This window comes from Neolamprologus multifasciatus, chromosome 17, assembly GCF_963576455.1.
Source record: "Neolamprologus multifasciatus chromosome 17, fNeoMul1.2, whole genome shotgun sequence".
NCBI classification, from domain to species: Eukaryota; Metazoa; Chordata; class Actinopteri; order Cichliformes; family Cichlidae; genus Neolamprologus; species Neolamprologus multifasciatus.
Window position 1 is genome coordinate 2,991,185 of NC_140455.1, and position 6,244 is coordinate 2,997,428.

At 40.1% G+C, this 6,244-nt stretch overlaps 1 long non-coding RNA gene across 1 annotated transcript; it reads right to left on the reverse strand.

The window, feature by feature from the left end:
• Positions 1 to 2,312: 2,312 nt before the first annotated feature.
• LOC146498722 (uncharacterized) lies at positions 2,313 to 4,216 on the reverse strand. Its single transcript, XR_014870113.1, has 2 exons — positions 3,249 to 4,216; positions 2,313 to 2,366 (listed from the first exon to the last, which is right to left on the reverse strand). It is a non-coding gene; the product is annotated as an uncharacterized LOC146498722 (long non-coding RNA).
• Between the last annotated feature and the right edge of the window lie 2,028 nt (positions 4,217 to 6,244).

Sequence of the window (6,244 nt, forward strand, 5' to 3'; positions counted from 1 at the left end):
TTCCATGCCACCCTAGGAACATTTCTCTAGATCTGCCCCTGGACCTGTCCTGGACCAGCAGGGCTGGACTGGGACAAAAAAATCAGCCCTGACATTTTGACTAGTGACCGGCCCACCATGGTATTATAGGAAAAGCCATAAAGCCTTTATAATAAACTTAAACCTACACCACCCTCTCTATTCTGGTATTCTAAATGGTCTTTAGCAAAAATATAAAACAACCTAATTTATAATTACATATACCTCACTAATAGGGTTGCCAACTAACAGCAAAAATAGAAAAGAAAAAAAAATACGGAACCACTCCCCCACCCTCTGCCTCAAGATGCTTAATTGACAAAACTGATTTTAATTTAATGCACGTATCAAACAAATGCACAGAAATCTATTATTTTTCTCCTATAATCAAATAGATTCAACATCTTTCTTCAACAGAATTGCAGACTGCACAGATGGTACCTTCCCAAAGGAAAGAATACTATAACTTACTAGGGTATATACTAGACTTAATATTTACTGAATACAATAATGCATTTCTATACATTTTACATCAGATGAAAACTTTGGTTGTAAGATTCAGATAAATATTTATTAAAAGCAAAACATTTTAAATGAGAATTAGAAAGAAAAGTATGGATCCTGGTGTTATTTGTCTCTCAGAAACAGTTCATAACTTCCCTTCAGCTCATTCATGTCACCTAAAAGGTAAACCTGTTTCTCCATCACCTGTTCAGCTCTGATTATTCAGTAAGGACATCTCCTGGTTTCATCTTCATGTTTCCCTCTCACCACATATCCAAACCGACATCATGACCAGCAGCTTTACAGCTGTGGCTCCAGCAAACATCAGCTGATACTAGAAATTAATATTAAATAAATTCTACCGACAGCTGATCAAGCTTAAACATGCTGCTGTTGTTTAGCACGACATCCGCTGGTTCCCTCTTTCTGGAGAGAAAAGCCGATCAGCTGATCATTGATAATTGAATTGAATTAGCAATTTTCTAGCTGAAGTAGTTATGAAATCGCGTTCCTTTTCACCTCAACTTTAAAGTTCGACCTCCTCTGCTGTAACTGGTCAAACCCAGAGTTGATCATGACCAACTGGCCAATCCACCACCATTCATTTATATCATTGTGAAAAGATTTTACCTTTATGTTTAGCTTTATTTGAATTGCACAGTAATGCCTGTACATAGGGTGTCAGCAAAAACAAAGTGTCTGCTCAAGTTTAGACAAACACCCACATGTATTGTTTTAACCCACTACAAGATCGTTAATCAACTTGTTCCTCTTCGTCTTGCAAGCTTGCATCCTGTGCAGCCTCGTATGCAAGCAGCAGATAAGAAGTTGTTTTTTCCTAACTTGTACTCCACCCATGAGTGTTACGTGAGAGGACAGTATATAATAAACTCTGAGTGAATGCCTGGCGCGCTTTTCCTACACATTTCTGTAGTCGACGGAACGTGTCAGGCAATTGTCCATGTACATGAATTAACTCTGGGCCCGTGATTCTTTGCGTTCCTGGGGTTTTTCTCCTTACATTTCTTGGTCCTCCGAATCGGAGTTGGAAAAAGCAACTCGATTGTTGTGACTCCAAACCAGAGATCTACGCTGTATCCTGTCGTCATTGGGACTCCGCACCGAGGTTTTTTGACACCCTCCTCCATGGAAGGAGTGGCCGGTGTTCTTATCAGTGGTCCACGACGCTGGGATCCAGTGAAAGACCTCAAACATAGACGGAGAGATCTTGGAAGGTAAAGAATCCACTCAATCACACTCGCGTAAAATGAAAGGGTTGACAGTCTAATCCACTGTACGGATTTCTAAAAATACATGTAATAAGGTTGACCCACTGTTAGAGCTCATAGGACTAATCCGCCGAAAGGATTGTAAAGTAAAACACGTTAAAGGTCTCCCCCGCCGTAAGGGTTTAGGAGTGATCCGCCGAAAGGATCTGCGCGACTGTGTATAAATGTCTGTGTTTTCTGTGTGTTGGAAGTAAGTTAACTTTTTTTGACAGCACATTAAGTTGCTGAACTACTTCCATTGTTACTGTGTTTTTATTTACTGTAAGGAGCTCAAGTACTGGTGACAAAGGGGAAAGGTTGGGTTTCATCCCATAAAACTGGCACCGCTTCATGAGTAGTATGAAGTAGAAGGGCGTGTCAGCAACCACCCCCGCGTCTCGTGCCAGAGACGGTCCTGCAGTTGTGTGATAATGGGTAATCAGCCCACCAAATTCACTGCTGACGAGCAGTGGCTAGAGAAAAAATGTCCAGGCGCCGGACAAATTAGTGTTTGTAGATGGAGAAATTCTAAGAAAACAAAATGTCCCAGCTGGGAAGGAAAATGCAACCCCTCAGCTGTAACTCAGCTAAAAGAAGCTTTGGTAGAGGAACTAAATGACACAAAGAACTTAAAAAAGAAAGGTAGATGTGCACAGGAATTGCAGCTTCATGCAGCCTGGGAGGAGGAAGTAAATAGACATCAAGAAAATAAAAATAAAAAACAGCAACGGAAAGCTAAGCAATCAAAAATGCAAAATCCCCTTTTAGGCGGAACTCAAGCTGCGTGCGGCCACCCTCCACCTTATGCACCAGCATCACTTCCTGCACCAACGGCAGCAATACCTGCCATAAAAACATACGTAGAGAAACACTGGGTGACCAGGAACACAGGGCCTCTACCTGAGGCTTTGCAGTATGCAGAACATGCTTTCCGTGTAGTTACAAAAAAAGAGAAAGACGCAGGTATTTTCACAGTAGATCCAGCCACAGGATTTATTGCATTTTCAGGAGGATTCAGGGGACAAAGGCAGGGACAGAGAAGAGGCAGAGGAAGTTACAGAGGGAGAGGTTACAGACGCTCAGAACAAGATGGTGAGGAGAAAGATAACAAATGCTGGACATGTGGAGAGGAAGGTCATTTCTCAAGGAATTGCAGGTCAGGGACAGGAAGGCGTCAGCATGAGGATGAATGACTAGAGGATAGAGAACAAGCTGAGGAAAGTGAGGAAGACACAGAGGTGTTCAATGTTCACCAATTAGTTTCACAAGCTGTAGACAAACCCGAGATCACAGTACACATTAATGGTATGTTATTGATCGCACTCTGTGATACGGGGGCGTGTAAAACAGTATTCAACGTAAAATCAGACGAGACACTGTGCAGTCCTCGAAATCCTTTTATTAATCCACCACCCGTTCCTGCAGCCGCATCTGCAGCACCACCCGTTATACATTCACCCATATCAGGAAGAACATAATAATCCCTCATCAAGTAAAAACTGGAGATCAAAGTAGTTTAAAAAGGGTTGGAAACAGACCCGACTGAATAATGAAAAATAAACGAACGGCAAAATTAAATTACAACTTATCTTTAATGTATTCATACTAATAATAGCAAGGATAACAACCTGTAAACTGGTGTTAATGATGAAATAATATTAATATGAAGAGGCACCTCAGTCAGTCATGATGTGAGGTGGATAATTGTTGAAAGTAATCTGCATTAAGCTTAGGGTTGCTCAAATTCAGTACAATGACATATGAAGTAAAATAGGTAAATATTTTAACTAATTAAGTGCATAGAGGCACTTGACCTGCTTGAAAACTTGTCATCCTGGATGAGACTTTGCTGAGATATAGAGCAAACCTATAATAACAACTAATATGCTGAACCCTGTATGAAACAGCTGAAAACTACATGACGGAGAAGCTGAATTGAATATGAAAGTGCAAGTCTTTGCCACTGTGGGGCAAAGCACGCAACCACTGTGTGAGGTTGCGTTTTGGTCTTTTCTGAGCTGATGAGCAAGCTACACATTATCAGATCAGAAGCTGGCTGAGAACTCTTCAAAGAGAGGGAAATAGAACTATGATAACTGTGATAACTGGAGTGTGCAGAGTTTCCGTGAGCAGTTTTCCTGCATCTTGACTCATGTGTGTAGAGTGTTCATAGCATCATGTTTTTGTTTATTTGTTTTGGAGGGTTAAAAAATAGTTAAATAAACTTGTGATCATATTTATGAATCACGATAGCACATGCCATTGGCCAAATGATTTATTTACGCAGATGAAAAAAAAAAGTGAGTGTTAATGTGTCTGACGTCACAGTGTTTTTGTGCGCTGTGTAAAAGTAATTGCCTCTGATTGTGAGAGCGGTGATTCTGCGGGTCACCAGCTATTAAAAAAAAAAAAAAAAAAAGTAAAAAAGAGACAATCATAGGAAAAAGGTTTTGTGTTTATCAGCCAAGAGCAACTACAATCTCATTTTCTGCTGGAAGGACAGTACACAAAAACAGAGAGAGAGTTGTGTGTGTTGGTTAAGCAGTGATAATAATAATGAACATGTTTTAGTTTGTCACTTTCAGGTGACAAGCAGACCTGAATCAATTTTCCACATGCAGCGGTCGGAAGAAAGTTATAGTTTAACATCATTAGAAACATTCAGGCCAAGTTTCTGGCTAACGTATTTACAGCACCATGTGTCTCTCAAACTCACAAGCGAGCTCTCACTCCTCCCTGAAGACAAGGAATGCAGCTCCAAAGAGCAATAACATGGCAGATAAAGAGACAGCAGCAAAGTCCTGAGCAAAGAGTCCCAGCAAGCAGCAGCAGTGTGGACAAACAGCATCAGAGAAGAAGAGCAAACCCATCATCCTGAATGATTGGATGAATGGCACTGTGTTCCCAACAAGCTGCAAATTCACTGTGCATGTGACAAGAACATTTGAGGAGAACTGAGGAGACTGTTGGAGTTTGACATTTGCCACCTTTGGAGAAAATGGCAAGAAGAGACAGTGAAACACAGGACACAGCTGAAAGAGAACTGCCTGCTATTGGACTGTTGAAGTGGGAGAGGACAACAGAGTGAGAGGAGTGGTGAGAACACATAGGAATTTTGTTGTTTAATCTGGGAAATCAAAATTTGGGTTAGCAAACCTGGGGAAAAGAAAACTGACTGCTTAAGTGGGAAAATTGTGAAGGAGTCTGAAACACTGCAAAAAGAAACATACGAAATCACACACACAAGCAGAACATGCATTAACCCTACTAACACTTCCAAATACAAGAGAACTCATGAAGATTAGACAACATCTTAAGCATGTGAGTCTGTTTACCATCTTGTCCAAGTCACTTAGTGTGATGAGAAGTGATGCAAAGATCAGTGAACTCATAGCACATTAGTTACAAAATGATTAAATAATAGCAGAGAAATGTGTAGGAAAGGCAGCTTTAAGAACATGCTCTGCTGGATATGCAGCTCCACAGACATGCATTAAACCTGCCTAGTAACACAAACACACATGGAATGAAAATTAGCTTGTTATCTCTCATCAGTGTTAAAATAGTGTGAATTTAACAGACACCTGTTATCAAATGCTGAATTTATCTAATAAAAAAAATTGACTCTCTAGGTTGCAGGACAACAGTTTAACTTTTGTGGGGAAAAAGATTCTGGTTTGACCAACCAGTGGTCAGACAATAAATTTAGTTGTTAATACAGTAAATTGGGAGATGTTTTCTGCTTGTTTGATGCAGCACAAGTAATTTACTGTATGAGGGAAATTCTATTTTTGTGATTACATTTTGAATATGCATTTCTGTTGTCCTGTCATCTTAGTGGGTTAATAGCTGATATGCAAATTAGTTGATCGTTCTTAGATTGAGGAAAGGTGACTGAATCATAGCACGAGTGAATGGGATGTGTTGGAGTTTGTTAGAGTGGAGACTCTAAAACACTGACTTTCCTGTTTTGATGTGTGAGTGTATCCTGTACTTAGATACACAACTCTGAATACGTCAGAACAAACTTCTTTTGTGAAGTGCATGACAACATGTCACATGTTTTATGATGACAGGAAAAAAGGAAAACTGAATAAAATGGGTGTGTGGCCTAAATGAGTGAGAAGCACAGATCTGGGGATTAAACTCATAGCTAATAATATATTAGGCTTATGTTGTGTGTTGTGCAGCTGATGGTTGGTTCGGAGTGAATCTAGCTGATGATTTTTCTTTTGTTGTGAAGTTGAGCTTGCCAATTAGTATGATAGTATGATAAACCATGCTAATGGTATGATTTACCCTCCTGAGATGAGGAGCTTGTGTCATGACGTAACAAGGCCTTTTTATTTTTGATACTTTCACAGTGCACTGAAAGTTTTGTTCGATAATCTCTGTTTGAGCAGATCTGTACGATTAGAAGCGCTATACGATACGTTGTCAAGAAAATTGTTACA